The following is a 22330-nucleotide window of genomic DNA, read 5'->3' on the forward strand; positions in this document are numbered from 1 at the left end:
TACAATCATAGAGGATTATTTGTAATGTTAAAAAATCACTGCAGTTGGTTTGTCCTTCTAAAATAAAAGTAAGACATGCATTTCTACAGCACGTTTCATGGCCACTGAACACCTCAAGTACTTTACAACCATTCATGATCATTTTGAAATGTAAACATGAAAGATAATTTTTTTTATTTATTCGTAGAATGTGGGGGCGTCACAGGTTGGGTCAGCATTTATTGCTCATCTCTAATTGCCCTTGAACTAGTGACATCTAAACTAATTTCAGAGGACATTTTAAGAGTCAACCATCTTGCTGTGGTCTGGAGATACATGTCATGGGGGGGCCGGCACGGTGGCACAGTGGTAAGCACTGCTGCCTCACAGCGCCAGGGACCCAGGTTCAATTCCGGCCTCAGGTCACTGTCTGTGTGGAGTCCGCATGTTCTCCCCATGTCTGTGTGAGATCCCTCTGGGTTCCTCCTACAGTCCAAAGATGTGTGGGTTAGGTTGATTGGCCATGCTAAATTAACCCGAATTAGTGGGATTCGCAGGGTAAATATGAGGAGTTATGGAAATAGGGTCTGGATGGATTATGTTCAATGCAGACTAGATGGGCCAAATGGCCTCCTTCTGCACAATAGGGATTCTATGGCTCGAAATAGGTGAGACCAGATAAGGATGGCAGATTTCCTTCCCTAAAGGACATTAGTGAACATTTGCATGTGGTGAAGTCCAAGCAACAGTCATGTCATCTTGACTAGATAATGTGTTTTTACCATGGTGACTGAGGGATAAATATTAGCCTGGGTCTGAGAAAGCTCTCCGTGCTTTTCTTCAAATAGTGCCATGCAATCTTTTACATCCATTCAAACAGGCAAACGGCAACACCTCTAACTGCATAACACTCCATCAATACTATATATGCAGCAGCCTTGATTCATGTGCACTTAAAGGAAGGAGACATGTGATTAGGATTAGGAACATTTTTCCTCCTCTAGTCCAATGGTGCATTCCAGCTGTTGTCAACTAGGATCAGTTAATGCATCACAGGTTGGAGAATCTTGTGGCCTTGTATCACATTGCATCGTGTGTTGAAGCAACAAGCCATCAGCTCATGACCTGATGAATGTTTTGATAAGGTTGTTTATTACAGGGAATTTTTGAAATGTTGCTGTATGTTGTTTAGCTAGTGTCAATGCTGATTAGTGACTTCAGCCGAGCAATTGACCTAACATGATTCAGATCATAAAACTCTAAATCAGATCCATGCAAGCAGTGTAGAAGTCAAGAGTGTAATGCAAACTTGCTTCAATTCCAAGTGATGTGGCAGTTCAGCTTTGAGTAAGGAACAATGAAATCTGTCATTTTAAGAGTTAAAATGTCATGAGCTGTTTGATGTTATTAGGCATCCTGTAGACATGTCAAACAGTCGCTGGAGCACAATGGGGATAATTGTGGCCTTGACTGATACTGTAAAATGAACAGTATCAAATCAACCACCTGTTGGCTATCCTAAACCTCGAATGACAGCAATATGTGCTGGCATAGAAGCCATCTGACCTTCCGTGTCAACACGAGCTGTTATCATGGATCTGTCAGTGGATATGCCATCGTGGTGGCTTCCATTGTGATCTTGATTCGTGATAGTACAGAATGGCCTTCAAACTATGTGGAAAGCCTTGGTGCAAGTTGTAGCTGGACTCCCTGGTGTTCCATGGCATTTTGCACACTCTGGCATGCCGTTAGAGAAAGAACAATATTTTGTAAGGATTCTTTGATGCCACACTCAGTCAAATGCTGCCTTGATATCATGGCCAGGGCAGTCATGCCCCTGGCATTCAACTCTTTTTGTCCATGTTTAGACAAAGGCTGCCTTATGGTCTGGAGCCAAGTGGTCCTGTTGGAATCAAAACAGAGCAGCAGTGAGCCGGTTCGCGCTGAGTAAGTGCCACTTGGGAAAACTGTCATCAACCCCTTCCATCAGTTTGCTGATGAATGACAGTAGACCGATGGGATGGCAATTGGCTGGATGGGATTTGTCCCAGACAGGACACAATTTTCGCTTTGGCTAATAGATGATGTCGACAATGAAAGCCAAGCCACCACCAGAAATATCATTGGCCAGGTTCCGAATGGTGTTTCCAGATTTGTGATCATGCGTTGTTTGTCTGGGTGAAATTAGGAGCCTGCACATTGTAAACATTGTTCCCATGTACAATTTGCAGGATCCTCCTGTCCAGCTCAGTTTCATTTGCTGAAAATTTGTGTAACAAAATTTATTTATTAGTGTCACAAGTAGGCTTACATTAACACTGCAACAAAGTTCCTGTGGAAATCCCCTAGTCGTCACATTCTGGCACTTGTTCAGGTACACTGAGGGAGAATTTATCATGGCTAATGCACCTAACCAGCACATCTTTTGGACTGTGGGAGGAAACTGGAGCATCTGGGGGAAAATCCATGCGGACACAGGGAGAAATTGCAGACAGTGCACAGACAGTGACCCAAGCTGGGGATCAAACCTGAGTCCTTGATGCTATGGGGCAGCAGTGCTAACCACTGTGCCACCCCAATGTGGGAGTGATCCAGCATATATGTTATCTCAGTTCTGTAACAGCCTGATTGAACACATATACAGGGCACTACAGAGACAATAGGCGGAACTCTCCGATTTTGACTCCTCAGTGCTCACACAATGTCAGAACAGGAGTGATTTGTGCTGCTGCTCAGCAAAGCCCATCCACCATGTATAAATGGGCCAGCCCGCCCCCACGAGAAACATGGGGATCCTCTCAACTCCAGCAATAACTGATTTGCTGAAGTTATGAATCACCTCTGGGACTAACAAACGGGACCAGTAAATCAGTGCTCCCTGAACACTGTACATTCACTGCAGCAATTAACACAGCAGGACCAAGAGCAGCCCTAAGATTTCTGGATGCTAATGTAAACCGGATGCTGGATGCCATTGAGGAGAGGAGGGTCACCCTGTTCCTCAGGGGCAGGCAGGAGACTTCCTGCCACTGCTGTTGCAGCCAGCTGGGAGGCAGTCAGCAGCAACAGCATGACCAGGAGGAATGCTGCTCAATGCCGGAAGAAGCTGAATGGCCTCTTTCAAGCTGCAAGGGTGAGTACCCACCTATCATCCCATGGCATCATTCCCGTTCCCAACCTCTGCCATCTAACAATCGACACCTCCAGTTTTCAAGCACCAGGACACCAGCATCCCCCTCAGAACCTACCATTCACCACCCCCACCCACACTAATCTCCATCAATACCCTTCACAGGCTTGCCCCACTTCTCACACATGCCTCCAATGTCAAGCACCCATACCCATTTGGCCTTTGTCTCAAGTATCTTCCCAGATCCCTAAATTAGTCTCCCCTCAATCTGGTTTCCAATGTGGAATGCCATAAGCATAGACAAGGGTCATGGGTGGAGAGGGGACTTACAATGTTGAAATGGTGGCGCGGGCTCGTTGGGCTGAAGGGCCTGTTTCCCATGCTGTGTTGTCCTTTGCTCTTTGTTTAAGACTGCACATAACGGAGGGGAGTGAGGAAAGATGCTTGGGGCATACCAGAGTTGCAGGTTCTCACACCTTTTGAGGAGAGTAAGATGGCAATCATGGGGGAGGCCCCAGAGCAGGCAGTGTCTGATTGCGAGGTCAAGCTGACCTGAGCAAGTGAGAATCCAAAGCACCTTTGTCATGATGACCTGTATCCAGTGAATCTATCAATTCCCTCCGGGGAGCGCACTAGCACTGTTGTCACCAACATCATTCACCAGCGTAGATACATTCCCCTCGGTAGGGTATGTTAATGGTTAGGCTTTTTGGTGAGCAGCACACATCTGCTGCTGCACATCGGATAGGAACCTCCAGGCAAGCTGACATTCGAAGGGATGCTGGATCCCGGGAAAAAGCTGGGATATCGGCTGATGCCGATCCTCTGGGAAAGCTCGTCCTGGCACTGGTGCAGGTACTAAAGCAAAGCCAGGCTTGGGTTTGGTGTTGCCCCTGGGGAATTGCAATCTATTCAACAACAATGGACAGGTGCCTAGAGGATGAATGGAAGATGGTCACGTCTTGGACTCACAGATGAGGCAGAATTCCTGCTGAAACCTCCTGGGTAAGGATCACAGCATCTTCTCTCGTTGACTACCTGGAAGTGGCAATCAGCTGCATGACCTGAAAATTAATAGTCTATTGGTTGTACTCAGTTCCTCCAATACCCCTCTACCTTCCTTCCTAAAACCCTGGCCTCCTCCAGGAACTCCAGAAGACACTGCAGCCCTGCAGCCTTCAGGGTGTGTGTCCCTGGACACCTCTTGGTTTGTAATGCTTCAGTTCTTGTAATCCCTCCATGTTAGTGAGCATCACTGTGTCCCTTCCCCAGTGTCTCCCAAGGGGTCCATGGGTGGCAGAGAGGGTGGGTGCATGGCAGGAGAGTGCTGCATGGGCTGTCTGGCCTGCTAATGACATTGAAATCAATAGTTTTGCATAATCATCGGATTGCTGCCCACTCTGGACGGGAACCCAAGTGGGACCATCGGTGCAGGTTGGGTGAATCCTGATTGCCTTGAATTCAACAAATTCTGACCAAATTGGGTTTAGCAGCAAGGCTGGCATCTCTCCCTGTTTAAACTTGTAAGTTAGCCAACCCCGTCATATCTATCTGGCAAAAAAAATAAGGGTACAGTTTGAGTGAAATCTGCTCATGGATACATTTGTTGAATATACAATGTTCTTTAATCCAACTCTTTATTCATGACTGTGGGGTTTTCTTTGTTTGATGTAATACTACATTATGACAGACAAATGGAATTCATGTACTCTAAACAACCTTGCAAAAACTGTAAATTTAACATTAAATACAAGAACTGAAGTCACACCTCACTCCTGGATTTAAATCTAAAGAGTGCTGGAATTATACCAGCAATATAATTGTTCTGTACACAGAGAACAAGCTGCAATCCCGGTTTTGTCTTCTCTTTCAGACAGATTGTGAAAAGACTATTGATTGGTTGGTCCCTTTACACTTCAATGTCCACAGTCATATACAGCATAGCACACAATTATTTATTTTTACAAAACATTAATGTGAGAAGTTCTTTATACGGCAATCATTGGGGATTTTTAAAGATTTTAAATCATCCGTAATGACTTCATGTTTCATTGTTCTGCACAGAATTATACATTATCAGATACCGCTTCACTCTTATTGTCCTGCATAGTATCATAGGATCATATAACCCTTGCAGTGCAAGAGAGGCCATTCAGCCCATCAAGTCTACACTGACCACAATCCCATGCAAGCCCTATTCTTGTAACCCCACATATCTATCCTGCTAATCCCCTGACACTAGGGTCAATTTAGCATAGCCAATCAATCTAACCCGCACATCTTTCGATGAAAACTAATCATTATGAAAGTATTCCTATGTACTGCACACAAATATTTTGCCTGAAGACTAAACTGAGTATTTTAAGACCTGCAAAATGCAATAATACTATTTTTTTTGTCCACATTTGAACATGCTATAAAACAGCATTCCTAACCGAGACCAGAGCAAGCAATTTGCCCCTATATCTTTTGCTTTACTATTCTTGAGACAGAGTGTATCAACAGTCAAATTTTTGTCTTTCTCTCTCGGGCTCTTTCTGTGCCTCTCTGTTAGAAATTGCTTCTCTTTTGCTCAGTACCATCGACGACCAAGACTAAATTCTTCTCCTGGTTGCAATAGGCATGTTTGGCAGCGTGATTGGAACATATCGTGAGAAGTCTCTAGGTGCGTTTTCTGTTGGAATAAATGCAGGGTGTGATTGCCCTCCCCTCATCAGTGCTGGGCCATGATTCCTGCCTTCCAATATCGGAGAGTCATTATGATAAATTTGCATCTCATAATAGTGGCCGCACGACGGAATTATTCTCCCATGGGATCTTAAAATGGCGTGATGTATGCCTGGTTTTAGAAAACGTGTACTTGGCGAGCAAAATTCTGAGGAGAACTCGGAGGTGACTGCACTCAATCTGGTGCAGCGCTCAAGGACCCCAATTCAAAGAAGAGTGTCCAGAGGGGAGGGAGTCACAGGCAAGTCTCCACAGCAGCTTCTTTGTGGTGCCAGTATACAGGGAACAGTGTGATGAGGTAGGGGAGGGCAAGAAAAGGAACACTGGGGCACTAATTACAATGACAAGGGGTTGGCTAGTGGGGGGGTCAAGGCAGCTGTACTGAAGACTGAATACCAATACATTGGGGATGCAGTGATGCTTAGGAAGGGGAAAGGGAGTGAAAAATTGACAATATTAATGGAAAAAATGTGTCAAAGACGAGTACATTTTTGCAGCTGAGACTGGTTAGCTTGAGCTCAATTGACATCCTTGGAGTCAGGCTAGTTAAGTAATTGTGCCCACTCAAGCAGCACTAATTTCTGAGAGTATCAGTGATTGCTGCTCTACCTTAAATCCCTGGCACACAGACTCCCAAATCCAATGAGTGCTATGGTTTGGCGGAAGCATTGGGTGACTGGGCAAACTGGAGTATCCCCTTAAGATGAAAACTGGGATATGTGTTGAACAGAAATATAAATGTAAAGCCATCAAACTTGTGTAATTTAATATGTGAAGCTCCAATTTTTATTCTGACAGTAAGACATGCCCTAAAATATGCTGGAAAGGAAAAGTGGTTTTATTTCTGAAGTTTTGACTCAAATATATCTCAACATTTGCAGAATCTGCCATGAAAGAGCACAATTAGGCAGTATTTTGAAACATTTTTTTCAAAACATTTTCTTTAGAAAGCACTCTTAAAGGCATATTTAAGAGTGGCAACTTGGTGCAATTAGATTAATACAACTGAAAATGTTTTATTTTCTCAAAAAATGAGCATTTTAATCAGAGTGGCTTGTCCACCACCTGTGAATAACCCAATTTTAAATAACTTAAAATTATTTTTGAAAAATTACTATACACATCCATTTGCCATTCTACACTGCATATAGAAGTCAGTTTCCAAGAAAATTGAAACATATGTGTTCAAATACTTTTAAATCATGTCTATTAGTATCTTTGCACCAAAAATGAAAAAGAACCTTAATTTTGAGAACCCCCTCAAAGGTTAGAAAGGTTAATGTTATTAGTGGAAAACTTCAATGATGATTCAGTTGATCAGGGTGCACAACCAGCTTCATCAGCATGGCTGGCTTCTAGCAGGATGTTTTTAAAGTGGCGCAAATGATCATCTGATTTTGATTTAATTTAATTCATTATTGTCACATGCATTGGGATATAGTGAAAAGAATTTCTTGTGCACTATGCAGACAAAACATATCATTCATAGAGTACATAGGAGAGAAGGAGAGGGGAGGGTGCAGAATATAGGGGGTGATTCTTCCAAAAAATTTTAAGTGTCGAATATGCATTTAAAAACAGGAGTAAGTACCACTGTTTTTTCAAACAATTTCAAAATGAATCTCCCACACTCAATGCACTGCAGTGTGTCCTAACGTGAATCTCATTATAAATCAGAGGGCAGGCCTATCCCTGTTGGAGAGGCCGGCAGCATAGTGCTGAGGAGGCCACTGCCCATGCACTGATCTTTCAGACCAGAGATCAAATTGGCTGGCCTCCCGATTGCTTGCCAACTCAATTGCCCTGCAACCCCCGCATTGCTGGTCCCCTCAACAGCCTTGTACCCCACTGCACTCCCACCCACCCCCCCACCCCCCACCCCTTCCCCAGTGACCAGCCCTTCTGTTCCAAAAGTTGGAACTTGTGGGACAATGAAGTAGTTTTCATATACTAATAGGTGTCATGTGCACTCTACATATTTCCCACAATGGTCCTGGACATTGAGTGGCCTAACCAGTGGCCCTTAAAAAAGCTCTTGCAGGGGGATCATTAAGAGTTAAGCTTAAGACATAAAGTGATTTTTGTGAGATCAGGAGGAGCCTCTGAAATATTGACCACTGCAATGTAGCCCATCTTCAATGATACACCACATCTTGACCACCCCCATCACCCCCTTGGTTTAGAAGTGTCTCTGCCCTCTTTCCTGTTTTCATACTGTAAACTCACTCCTACTCAATATCCATCTCATTTCATGTCCAGTATCACGTAACAAGAAAATAGTTTGAACACACTGTGAGATGAGTATTAGTAGAGGCAGACTCAAACTTATCTGGGAACAAGTACATTAATGCAACCCCGTAGGCATTTTCCTTCTGTTGCAATCATAGTGATGACATTTGTGATTTTGACAATGGCATTTAAATATGCCAGTTGCAGTCAGTGGTCACTTACCTCATGTGGCAACTGCGAAAGTGGCAGAGGCAGTACATAGGCAGAATTTAATCTTCTTGCCCCCCACTACCACATTTGCTCCCGTCCCTGCGCTCAAATAGCCTCTCCTGCTTGCCACATTTACCCATCCCTAACCCTGGCCTCACTGGCCCAAGTGAGCCCGTCCAACCTATCTGCACTCCAGGCCTTGCCCCATATTGTTGCTCCAGGGTCAGTGGCAGTTCCAGCAATAGCCATCACTCCTGTTTTGCATGGTTGGAACTGAACAACTACAGCCCTCCGACTGACCAGCAGCCTTTGGAGACAGAATCTTTGCCCTTAAAGGCTCAAAAACCTTGACAGCAGGCAGACAAGTGCCTGATTTACAGTAAATTCCATTGGGTTTCCACAAAATATCCATGGCACAGGTTGGCCTTGCTTTCCAGATGGAGAAGATATCATTCAGCCCAATGTTTCAGTTTGTTCTTTTCCTTTCTACCATCCTCTCTCAGCCCCATTCTAAATGTGTAAAGAACTCAATAAAGGAAATTTTTCAGTGATATACGTAATTGCAGCCAGGAATAGAATGTGTAAAGAAGCTTCAAAAAAATCAATCAGGCGATGCAATAAATTAGACACGCAACGGACTAAAGAATTATAAGATATTGTGATGTTACATATTGAGCAACAATGTGAAGGATTTTACAAGGATTTGAATGATGGATTATATATTTTGTTGAAGAAAAACTTTAGACAGCACAGTTTACTGATTAATTACATTGGGATGAAGTGCCACAGTGAGTTCTCTGACCAGCGACCACCTCGCGCACCCCCAACCACCCCACCTGCTAATCCCCCCCATGGCTGAAGCTGATGCTCTAATTACAGATATAGGGGATGATGCTTGATCAAGAATAAATAGCACAAACACAGATTGGGAAGTAATTCAATGGGCAGGTAGAAGTCCACCTTTTTTATGTGGGCAGCACTGGCTGCACCAGCATCTATTGCCCATCTCTAATTGCCCTTGGACTGAATTTATTTACTGATGTCACAAATAGGCTCACATTAACACTGCAATCGAGTTACTATGAAAATCCCAAGTTGCCACACTCCAGCGCCTGTTCAGGTACACTGAGGGAGAATTTAGCATGGCTAATGCACCTAACTAGAACTTCTTTTGGACTGTGGGAGGAAACCAGAGCACCTGGAGGAAACCCAGGCAGACATGGGGAGAATATACAGACTCCGTGCAGACAGTGACCCAAGCTGGAAATCGAACCCAGATCCCTGGCAGTGTGAGGCAGCAGTGCTAACCATTGTGCCACCCTAGTGGTTTACTAGGACATTTCAGAGGACATTTAAGGCATTTAAGAGGGCACATTGTTTTGGATCTGCAGTCACCTGTAGGCAAGGTCAGGTAAGGATGGCAAAGTTTCTTGCTCCCCCTAAAGGGCATTAGTTAACCAGATGGGATTTTTATGAATTTGATAATGTTTTCATAGACTATGAATTCTGTGTTTTTATTGAATTCAAATTCCAGTGGGATTTGAACCCAGGTCCCGAGAGAATTATCCTGGATTTCTGGATTACTGGTCCAGTGACAATACCACTATACCCCTGACTCCCAAGCTATCATTCAGGACCAGAAGTTTGCAGTGCACCTGTCACACTCTAGATGTAAAAAATCAAAAATAAGCAATAAAATTTGATCCCCATTAACCTTGATTCAGTAAATTCTTGTCTTAAATTAGGGCTAGCAACTTTTTTATTGTAATAAAGCTCAGGTCAATGTCACAAGTTGAAATCAGTGACATCCATGCATCCCATCTTGTTGAGAATATGCTCCAACAGTGAATATATTATAGCAACACAATTTAAATAAGCTCCATGCAAAATTATAGACAAGGGAATAACTGTAGAAATACAAACAGAGGCAAGGTGACTTCAGTTTGTTAGGTGAATGTTTATAAAAGGCCCGGAGAGAAGGATTTTTAATAGACTATTTTAATCAGTCAGACCTGCCGGTCTACGGCTTTCCCATCTGGAAATATTAGCAATTTCTATTGCTTGCGCAAACATTAAACTCGTGGATCATAGCACAGTTTTGACGAACTTCCTGAGATCTGTTCCTCTATTAATTGCTATGTGTGACACTGCATGTCATTTCTGTGCATAAAACACCATGTCCCATATGGTAATTCGGATGCACATGTGACAGGTTTGCAACCTGCCACCATATTGGATTTGCTGAGCCAAAAATTTAAACCAAATGTTCACCCTATTTCTTTTGATGCCAAATGAAAAGTATCCCATGCGGAATGGCAGGGAAGACTAGCAGCAAACTACTCAGGCGTCTTAAAGAGACAATTCTTACAGGTTATAGAACATTAACAATGCGATATCTATTGTTTCTCTTTCGACAAAGTGTCAGGCAAATCATAAATTCTACTAGAATTAGTAAATTACTGCAATGTTCAAGTGCATAGCAGCACCATGTTTTTTTTCCGCAATTTACTGAATACCAGTGGATCTCCCGTACATTGGAGAATGCCAGAGCTAAAAATCTATGGTCTTTCTAACGCATTGGCCAGAATTTTACCGCTCCACCCACCACAGGAATTGGAGTGGCCGAGGACCGGACAACTGGCGGGATTTTAAGGTTTTGAGATGAACAAGCCGTAAAATCCCACCCATTGTCACCATGACTTCAGCAGGAGTCACAGATAAAGCAATTATCGCAGATAAAGCTGCATTACTTGTTGATGCAAGTACACTTTTGATCACCTTGCTCATGCAATAGGTCCACAGCAGATGCCATCTCCCTGGCCCTGCACTCAACCCTGGAATACCTGAATAACAGAGACACCTATGTCAGACTCCTATTTATTGACTACAGCTCAACCTTCAACACCATTATTCCTATGAAATTCACCTCCAAACTCCAGGTTCCTCCCTCTGTGACTGGATTCCGAACTTCCCACAATCAGTAAGGATAAGGGCGGCATGGTAGCACTGTGGTTAGCACTGCTGCTTCACAGCTCCGGGGACCTGGGTTCGATTCCCGTCTCAGGTCACTGTCTGTGTGGAGTTTGCACATTCTCCTCGTGTCTGCGTGGGTTTCCTCCGGGTGCTCCGGTTTCCTCCCTCAGTCCAAAGATGTGCGGGTTAGATTGATTGACCATGCTAAAATTGCCCCTTAGTGTACTAAGATGCTTAGGTTAGAGGAATTAGCAGGTAAAATATGTAGGGATGTGGGGATAGGGCCTGGGTGGGATGGTAGTCGGTACAGACTTGATGGGCCGAAGGGCCTCTTTCTGCACTGTAGGGTTTCTATGATTTCTATGATAGATAACAGCACCTTCTCCATGATCATCCTCAACTCCGGTGCCCACAAGGCTGTGTTCTCAGCCCCCTATGATACTCATTATACTTGGTATCAATGATGCTATTCTGATTGGCGGTTGGTGACTAGTGGAGTGCCGCAGGGATCGGTGCTGGGGCCTCAGCTATTTACCATTTATATAGATGATCTGGAGGAGGGGGCTGAGTGTAGGGTGACAAAATTTGCTGATGACACAAAGATGAGTGGAAAAGCAAATTGTGCGGAGGGTGTGGAAAGTTTGCAGAGGGGTCTGGATAGGCAGAGCGAGTGGGCGAGGACCTGGCAGATGGAGTACAATGTTAGCAAGTGTGAGGTTATCCACTTTGGCAGAAATAAGAGGAGGAGGGATTACTATTTAAAGGGCGAAAAGCTGCAGCATGCTACAGTGCAGAGGGACCTCGGGGTCCTTGTGCATGAGTCACAAAAACCCAGTCTGCAGGTGCAGCAGGTGATCAAGAAGGCGAATGGGATGCTGGCCTTTATAGCGAGGGGGATTGAATATAAAAGCAGGGAGGTCTTGCTGCAACTGTACAGGGCACTGGTGAAGCCGCAGCTGGAGTACTGTGTGCAGTTTTGGTCGCCGCACTTGCGCAAGTATATTTTGGCCTTGGAGGGAGTGCAGAGGAGGTTCACTAGGCTGATACCGGAGATGAGGGGGTTAGACTATAAAGAGAGACTAAACAGACTGGGTCTGTACTTGTTGGAGTTTAGAAGGATGAGGGGGGATCTTATAGAGACGTATAAGATAATGAAAGAGATGGATAGGGTAGAGGTAGAGAGATTCTCCCCGCTTAGAAAGGATAGCAGGACTAGAGGGCACAGCCTCAAGATAAGTGGGGGGGGGGGGGCGGGGGGGGAGGGGGCGCAGTTTAGAACGGAGTTGAGGAGGAACTTCTTCACTCAAAGGGTGGTGAATCTCTGGAATTCTCTGCCTGTCGAAGTGATGGAGGCTACCTCACTAAATATATTTAAGACGCGGGTAGATAGGTTTTTGACAGACAAGGGAATTAAGGGTTATGGGGAGAAAGCGGGAAAGTGGAACTGAGCCACTTCGGATCAGCCATGATCTTATTGAATGGCGGTGCAGGCTCGAAGGGCTAGATGGCCTACTCCTGCTCTTATTTCTTATGTTCTTATGTACTTCTATGACTGTGTGGCCAAATCCCCCTCCAACTCGATTTTCAAATTTGCTGAAGACACCACCATAGTGGGTCGGATCTCAAACGATGAGACAGAGTACAGGAATGAGATAGAGAATCTGGCGAACTGGTGCAGCGACAATAATCTCTCTCTCAATGTCAACAAAATGAAAGAGATTGTCATCAACTTCAGGAAGCGTAGTGGAGAACATGCCCCTGTCTACATCAATGGGGACGAAGTAGAAATGTTTGAGACCTTCAAGTTTTCAGGTGTCCAGATCACCAACTACCTGTCCTGGTTCCCCATGCTGACACTATGATTAAGAAAGCCCACCAATGCCTCTACTTCCTCAGAAGTCTAAGGAAATTTGGCATGTCAGTTACGACTCTCACCAACTTTTACAGATGCACCATAGAAAGCATCTTTCTGGTTGTATCACAGCTTGGTATGGCTCCTGCTGTACCCAAGACCGCAGGAAACTATAAAAGGTCATGAATGTTACCTAATCCATCACCCAAAACAGCCTTCCATCCATTGGTTCTGTCTACTCTTCCTGCTGCAAAACAGCCAGCATAATTAAGGACCCCACGTACCCCGGTCATTCTCTCTTCCATTTTCTTCCACTGGGAAAAAGATACACAAGTCTGAGGTCACCAACTGACACAAGAACAGCTTCTTCCCTGCTGCCATCAGACTTTTGAATGGACCTACTTTGCATTAAGTTGATCTTATTCTACACCCTAGCAGTAACACTACATTCTGCACTCTCTCATTTCCTTCTCTATGAACATCATGCTTTGTCTGTATGGTGCGCAAGAAACAATGCTTTTCACTGTAGACTAATAGATGTGATAATAATAAATCAAACTAAATTAAAATCAAATACATTAGAGGCAGTTCAGAGAAGATTCACTCCACCAATTTTTGGGATGAATGGGTTGTGTTATGAGGAACTGTTGAGCAGGTTGTGACTCGATTATTTGGATCTTAGGAGAATAAGAAAAGATCTCACTGAAATATCCTGAGGGAGCTTGACAGGGTAGATGCTGAGAGGATGTTTCTGAGTAGCTGAGATCTAGCTACCAGAAGACACATTTTATAAATAAGGAATATTCCATTTAAGATTGATTGAGGAGGAATTCTTTTCTTTCAGAGGGTTGTTAATGTTTGGAATTATTTTTTCCAAAGGGATCAATAAATATTCAAGGCTGAGTTATACAGATTTTAGATTGACAAGGGTTACTGTTGGTTGGTGGATGGTGGAGGCAAAAGAGGTTGTGAGGATGTGGGTATAGGAGGCAATCTGAAAGGTGGAAGCAAAGGCACAATCACAATCTTACTGAATGGCAGAGGAAAGTCAAGGGGCTGAATGGCTTTTTCCTATTTCTCATGTTCTTATGTTGTCAGTAATGCCACCGCAACTCTGGACTTCTTTGCCTCTTACTCTTCCAATGCTGCCTAAGGGTGTATCAGTAAGATCAGTCAGTCTTCAGTTCATTCATTAAGCAGATAATTGATGCCGTATTTGCTGAGCAAACATCTTCATCACTTTTCCCAGGGACATCCAGAAATAACAGCTAGCACTCTAAGGTGCACATGGAATTCTGCCTTCTGCTAACTCCAGGACCTCATTGAAATCACTCACATCAACTTGCTGACAATTTCAGCAAAGCTTCATACTTTCATGAATAGCAATGGCTTCCAATCCATTAGTCTGAAACACCCTGTGATCATCAGCTGTGCAACCTGGATATCTGTGCTTGCTTCCCTGGCAGTTGGAATGACATAGGATTCCTCCATTCTCCCTCTGCTCCTACACAGTTAGTGAGAGACTGCCTTCTTGAAATAAAGGCAGTGTCCATCCCAGGTGAAGAAGTGGTGAATTCCAGAACCTACATAGCTCTGAACAGCATCCCAGAGAGCTGCTAATACTGCTGCCAAAGGCTCTTTCAGGAAGCCTCTGCAGCAATGTCCATAGAGTTGATCAAATGGTTATCTGCACAAAATCATTCCGTGTACCTCTTCCCTCTTCCCCTGCCTCCGGACACAATGTAATCAGCCTCTCTCCCCCCCACACACACAATGTAATCAGCCCCTCTTCCCCCCCCACACCCACAATGTAATCAGCCCCTCTCCCCCCCCCACACACACAATGTAATCAGCCCCTCTCCCCCCCACACACACAATGTAATCAGCCCCTCTCCCCCCCCCCACACACAATGTAATCAGCCCCTCTCCCCCCCACCCACAATGTAATCAGCCCCTCTCCCCCCACACACAATGTAATCAGCCTCTCTCCCCCCACCAACACAATGTAATCAGCCCCTCTCCCCCCCCCACACACACAATGTAATCAGCCCCTCTCTCCCCCAACACACAATGTAATCAGCCCCTCTCCCCCCCCACACACACAATGTAATCAGCCCCTCTCCCCCCACACACACAATGTAATCAGCCCCTCTCCCCACCCCACACCCACAATGTAATCAGCCCCTCTCCCCCCCCACACACACAATGTAATCAGCCCCTCTCCCCCCCACACCCACAATGTAATCAGCCCCTCTCCCCCCCCACACACACAATGTAATCAGCCCCTCTCCCCCCCACACCCACAATGTAATCAGCCCCTCTCCCCCCCACACCCACAATGTAATCAGCCCCTCTCCCCCCCCCCACACAATGTAATCAGCCCCTCTCCCCCCCACACACTAAATGTAATCAGCCTCTCTCCCCCCCACACACACAATGTAATCAGCCCCTCTCTCCCCCCACACAATGTAATCAGCCCCTCTCCCCCCCACACACTAAATGTAATCAGCCTCTCTCCCCCCCACACACACAATGTAATCAGCCCCTCTCCCCCCCACACACACAACGTAATCAGCCCCTCTCCCCCCACACACACAATGTAATCAGCCCCTCTCCCCCCCACCCACAATGTAATCAGCCCCTCTCCCTCCCTACACACACAATGTAATCAGCCTCTCTCCCCCCCCCACACACACAATAATCAGCCCCTCTCCCCCCCCACACACAATGTAATCAGCCCCTCTCTCCCCCCCTACACACACAATAATCAGCCCCTCTCCTCCCCACCTCTACACACATTCAATGTAATCAGCCCCTCTCCCCCCCACACCCACAATGTAATCAGCCCCTCTCCCCCCCACACACAATGTAATCAGCCCCTCTCTCCCCCACACACAATGTAATCAGCCCCTCTCTCCCCCCCTACACACACAATAATCAGCCCCTCTCCTCCCCACCTCTACACACATTCAATGTAATCAGCCCCTCTCCCCCCCACACCCACAATGTAATCAGCCCCTCTCCCCCCCACACACACAATGTAATCAGCCCCTCTCCCCCCCCACACCCACAATGTAATCAGCCCCTCTCCCCCCCACACACACAATGTAATCAGCCCCTCTCCCCCCCACACACACAATGTAATCAGCCCCTCTCCCCCCCACACACACAATGTAATCAGCCTCTCTCCCCCCAACACACACAATGTAATCAGCCCCTCTCCCCCCCCACACACACAATGTAATCAGCCCCTCTCCCCCCCACACACACAATGTAATCAGCCTCTCTCCCCCCCCACACACACAATAATCAGCCCCTCTCCCCCCCCACACACAATGTAATCAGCCCCTCTCTCCCCCCCTACACACACAATAATCAGCCCCTCTCCTCCCCACCTCTACACACATTCAATGTAATCAGCCCCTCTCCCCCCCACACCCACAATGTAATCAGCCCCTCTCCCCCCCACACACACAATGTAATCAGCCCCTCTCCCCCCCCACACCCACAATGTAATCAGCCCCTCTCCCCCCCACACACACAATGTAATCAGCCCCTCTCCCCCCCACACACACAATGTAATCAGCCCCTCTCCCCCCCCACACACACAATGTAATCAGCCCCTCTCCCCCCCACACACACACAACGTAATCAGCCCCTCTCCCCCCCCACACACACAATAATCAGCCCCTCTCCCCCCCCACACACACAATGTAATCAGCCCCTCTCCCCCCCACACACACAATGTAATCAGCCCCTCTCTCCCCCCCTACACACACAATGTAATCAGCCCCTCTCCCCCCCACACACACAATAATCAGCCCCTCTCCTCCCCACCTCTACACACATTCAATGTAATCAGCCCCTCTCCCCCCCACACCCACAATGTAATCAGCCCCTCTCCCCCCCACACACACAATGTAATCAGCCCCTCTCTCCCCCACACACAATGTAATCAGCCCCTCTCCCCCCCCACACACACAATGTAATCAGCCCCTCTCCCCCCCCACACCCACAATGTAATCAGCCCCTCTCCCCCCCCCCACACACACAATGTAATCAGCCCCTCTCCCCCCCACACCCACAATGTAATCAGCCCCTCTCCCCCCCACACCCACAATGTAATCAGCCCCTCTCCCCCCCACACACACAATGTAATCAGCCCCTCTCTCCCCCACACACAATGTAATCAGCCCCTCTCTCCCCCCCTACACACACAATGTAATCAGCCCCTCTCCCCCCCCCCCACACACACAATGTAATCAGCCCCTCTCTCCCCCACACACAATGTAATCAGCCCCTCTCCCCCCCACACACACAATAATCAGCCCCTCTCCTTCCTACCTCTACACACATTCAATGTAATCAGCCCCTCTCTCCTCTCCCCCCCACACTCAGTGTCATCAGCTCTTCATTCCCCCCCATGATGTAATCAGCCCCTCTCACCCCACATATACACATAATGTAATAAGTCCCTCTACGTAATGTAAGCAGCCCCTTTCCCCGATGTAATCGGTTTATCTCCACTCTTGGTATCCATCCCCTCTTACCCACACTTTTCACTAGCCCAAACACACTGTAATCAGGCTCTGTCTGTTTCATGGTGTTGTTGAGGTCCAGATGGCAATTGTCTATTCCCTTATTAGAGGGAGAAATTAACCCTCTGGTGGCCATGACTTTCTGATTTTGTGAATGGTTATTTTGGTATCTTAACTTTCCATCAGCAAAGTTCATCTGAAAAAATGAGTGCAGTTCCAGACCTTTACGCACCTGTCACTGTAACATTGTTTGAAAAGGGTTCTTTTTGTCGTGGGAGTGGGGGTGGAGGGTTGAAGTGGTTGGATTCTGACCTGTTGTTGTGGATCTGATTTCTTGATCAAAATGAGACAAACTGAGAAATTTCAGGTCTTCTTGCTTATTTTCTAGAGCTTAGAAAAATCAATTTGTTTCATCCACCAAGGAAAGACTGTTTGGAAATCAAACAGATCCAACAGTTTCCACAGAGAAAATAAGAGAGAACTTGCACATCTTAGACCCATCTGACACTGAAACCTCATCCAAGCTTTTCTCGTCTCCTATCAACATTTTCCAATACTCTTCTTGTCAGCCTTCTAACCTTTACTTTCTGTAAACTCTGAAATACCCTACTATCATGCTCGATCCATTGTTTAATCCTACTCACCTATCCACACTCTTTGGACTGATCTATATTGGCTCCTGACTCCAAAAACATCAATTTTAAAGCTTTCATCCTCTTCTTAAAATTCCTTTGCTCGCTCATCTTTTTTTTTGACCTTGGTTCAATTTTTGCCTTGGGTCACTGTCTGTGTGGAGTTTGCACATTCTCCACTTGTCTGCGTGGGTTTCCTTCGGGTGCTCCAGTTTCCTCCCACAGTACAAAAATGCGTGGGTTAGGTTGATTGGCCATGCTAAATTGACCCTAGTGTCAGGGGATCAGCAGGGTAAATGCTGGGGAGCTACGGGGATAGGGACTGGGTGGGGTTGTGATTGGTGCAGACTCAATGGGCTGAATGGCCTCCTTCTGCACTGTAGGGATTCTACGATTCTACGATTGATAACATTTCTGTGGAGAACTTTGGAATATGTTTCCTTGTTAAATACACATTCTGCTAGATTTGATGCTCTCAAAATAAGAGTGAGACTAATTGTGCTCACCGTTATGTATCCATAAATTATACAACAACTTCAGGAGAGATGCGCGTTTAAATGTCAGTATTGAAAAGCTGTTTCTGAGATTTGTGATTCCACAGTTAGCTTTGCGAAAATGCCATTTGTTGCCTCCCCACCATTAAAAGGCATTGAATGTCTTGAATTTATTGGCCAGAATTTTCCAGCTGTTCACACCAGTGGGATCTTCCAGACCTGCCAATGGCACACCCCAGGCAGTGAGGAGTGCATTCTACGCGAAACCCTGTTGACAATGATGGGAGCAGAAGATCCCACCCACCACCAGCCAATAGTGAGCTGCTTCCACTGCCGCAGAAAACGCTTGGGTTGCACTGAAAATTCCTCCCACTGTATCTGCACAGTTGAGACATACTAAGCTGTCTGAGAAAGTTTGGTCCAATTTGAACTCACTCAAATCCTATTCATTTACGCAGAGTTAAAATAGGTCTCTTAAACCTTGTCATTACAAATGTACCCTTTAAACAGAATAATTGTTGCCTCGCTGACACTGAAAATGAACTACTAATATTGTGAAGTCTCATTCCTTCATATGTTAATTGTTAGTAGATATGTGGCAAGATCTTTCCAAAAACATTCTGCAGAATGAGCGAGAAAATGGGAGAGTTTCAGACCTGTTTTTTGGGCAAGTTTGAAAATGCATCTTATGACTCTGTCAGTTTTTTGGACACAAGTGTGATTCCACCAGTAAGGGGGAGAGTGGGACAGAGCCTAAGCTTGCTGATGAAGTCGGCTGAAGAGTGCTTGAGGGTGCTATTGTGCCGGTGCCACGATCTCCCAAAGCACTTGGAGATATCACCCATCTCGCCAATCACTCCGAGTGTCGATCCCTCACCAGCCCCCTGCCGATCATTCCCTGTGTCAGTTGGTGGATCACCATCTGCGCAGCATTCCCCTCCTCACTGATAACTAGTCTTGCAAAGCACCCTCCTGTTACCGCCCACTGTGCAGAGCTCCCTCCCGTGCTTCACCTCATCATTGTCCCACCCCCACTCAGGCTCTACCTTCACTCATGCCTCATCCCCTTGGCATTGTCTCCGTAGAGTCATGGTGTCCAGTGTGCTCTGCCAGATGCCCAGGAGGCATTGCCACGCTGGCAGTGCCTCATGGATACTGGCCGACCATGCCCCGGCCACCTAGGGGCTTCCCTCAGGCGTAATCATGTCTGATCCCTGATGGTGGTGACCATGAATGGTTCTTGTCGGCAAGGGGGGGAAATATCCAGGAGGCCAGAAATGGCCATGCTGGGCACATTAAAGACATACAAAAAGCTGGCAAAACACAACTTTTGGTGTGAGACTGGCTTGCGCTCAGCACGAAAGCCTCATATCTTATCATTGGCTCACCACACCAATCAATCAGAAAGATCACGGCCATGATCTTCTTAATTTTTCCCTTTTGTCTTTTTTCTGTCTCACCTTTTATCCAATTATTTTTTCTCTTTCTATCATGAGTTGACATTGAATTAACTCCCTCTAACTTGGTCTTGCTTCTCAGTCACTCTGGAGTTTATTTCTCAATTTTTCAATGTGATTCATGAATGGAGACACACAGTTGCTTGCCCAGATCACACAGATCCCAGCAGCCTCGTTTCCCTCGTTGCAGAGTCATCAACTCGCACTTTCAGTAACTTAGTGGTCAAAAGTGTTTTGTGCTGGGGGTTCAGGGCAAGCATAAAACTCCAGGTACTGTTAGATATACTCTGCTGTGTGAAAATCAGGTCCAGTGAAAATGCAAGTTGTCGACAGAGGGAGAAATATTTGGGACGCTCCCCTTATCTTCTTTGACTACGACAGGAGCTTTTCATTCCACCAAGCATGTGGACTTGGTTTTAACACTTGATCTTATGGATTGCAAGGTATGTAATCAGTACTGTGCACCATATCTAATATGGTTCTTCCTTTATGTTTCACATTCGCTCGTGCACTCAAAGGGATAGTTCCCTCTTTAAGAAAACCAGGTAATTTAAAATGTACCTAGGTAAACCTTTTGATCTTTGTCCTCTAGCCTTTTTCCAAAAAAAAACTGAGCAGAAACTGCTAGAAAGCTAAATAAAAATGTTACATCAGTGCGGTTAACTGAACATTACTTATATCCTGTCAATGTATCCTGGCAAATTCAACACGCTCAGAGCCAGCAATACATTGACAACTTCTGTCAACTGAGCTAATGCACAATCCTTGCATTTATATTGCACCGCCAATATAGAAAAACATTCAAACGCAGTTGGGCAAAAAGATAGATGCTGAGCAATTAAAGGATGGTTTAGTAGCTTAATTGAGGTGGGATGGAGTGGCAGTAATTAAAAGCAGCCAGATCAACTCAGTGGGATTATTTCAAAAAAGGACACTAATACGATTCACAAACAGTGCCCTAGATCAACATGGATCATGGTATCTGATGGGAATTGAGAGTACATGACTAAACTGTTTAGGAATTGAGCAAGCCGATCAGAAACTAAGGTACCTGAATAAGTTCTCAATTGTAGGATGATAGCAGATGGTTACCAAAATTGGGGCAGAGGTTACAAGATAGAGGTTACATATCAATTGATCTTGAATTGGCCGAGAAGATATAAAAGATGGTGGAAGTTTTAAGGTCATATGGTGCTTCAGTGAAAACAAAGAGCTTATTAAACCAATTATACAATCAGGCTTTTGGTGAATAGGGTTTTAACAGACAAGTTGCATACAACAGTCAGATGCAGGCAGTGCTCTTTACTTTCTTCCCATCTGTTTGACTTATACTTGGAAGGATCACGATTGACACTCTTAAAGAGTGCCAAGGAAAGGGATGAATGGATGAATTATTAACAACCTTACATTTGTTGAAAGCATTAATTTTCAATGACAAACAGAGAAGGATTGGCGGGAGCAAATGGCAGAGTCGTGGAAGCCAGTAACACAATAAAATGGGCCCAGATGCTAAAAAGCTCCAGACAATGGTACTTTGCAAAGGTGTCACAGAGAAACACTGCACATTGTTAGTGCAGAGCAAACATAGCAAATGGTGACAGAATTCAATTGGTTGGGCAGTACCTAAGAAGCATAAAAACAACTGTTTAGTGGTGATAAAACCAAAGGGTAAAATTGGCAGGGTGAAAGGACAGTAACATTACGCACCATGCCAAGACTGAAGTCTTGCATTGTGATGCTGAAACCTGGAGTCAGTGGACGTACAAAGGCTACCAGCAAAGACTGATTAATAAAGAAAGGAGACATCATATGGCAAAAAAAGGGGAATAATCATAAATCACTCCAATTGATTTCAAATGTCAAATTGCCCTCTATTTAGGTTCAGTTGTGTACCTGTGTCACTTCTGGTTGTATCTATTTAACAAAAAAAAAGTAAAAATCAAACATAAGATGGATTTTCTGGAGAAGTTTATTGCTTCTGTTGTTGCTCCTGTTCTTTCATGAAGTTAGGTAGGAATACTAAAAACTGTTATCTTGCCTGCAGATACATTATTTTTTGTTTATATCCAATTCAATCCAATCAAAGTCCAATTCAAAGCCTCAGCAAGT

Source organism: Carcharhinus amblyrhynchos, chromosome 9 (genome assembly GCF_965287045.1).
Source record: "Carcharhinus amblyrhynchos chromosome 9, sCarAmb.v2.hapA, whole genome shotgun sequence".
Taxonomy (NCBI): Eukaryota; Metazoa; Chordata; class Chondrichthyes; order Carcharhiniformes; family Carcharhinidae; genus Carcharhinus; species Carcharhinus amblyrhynchos.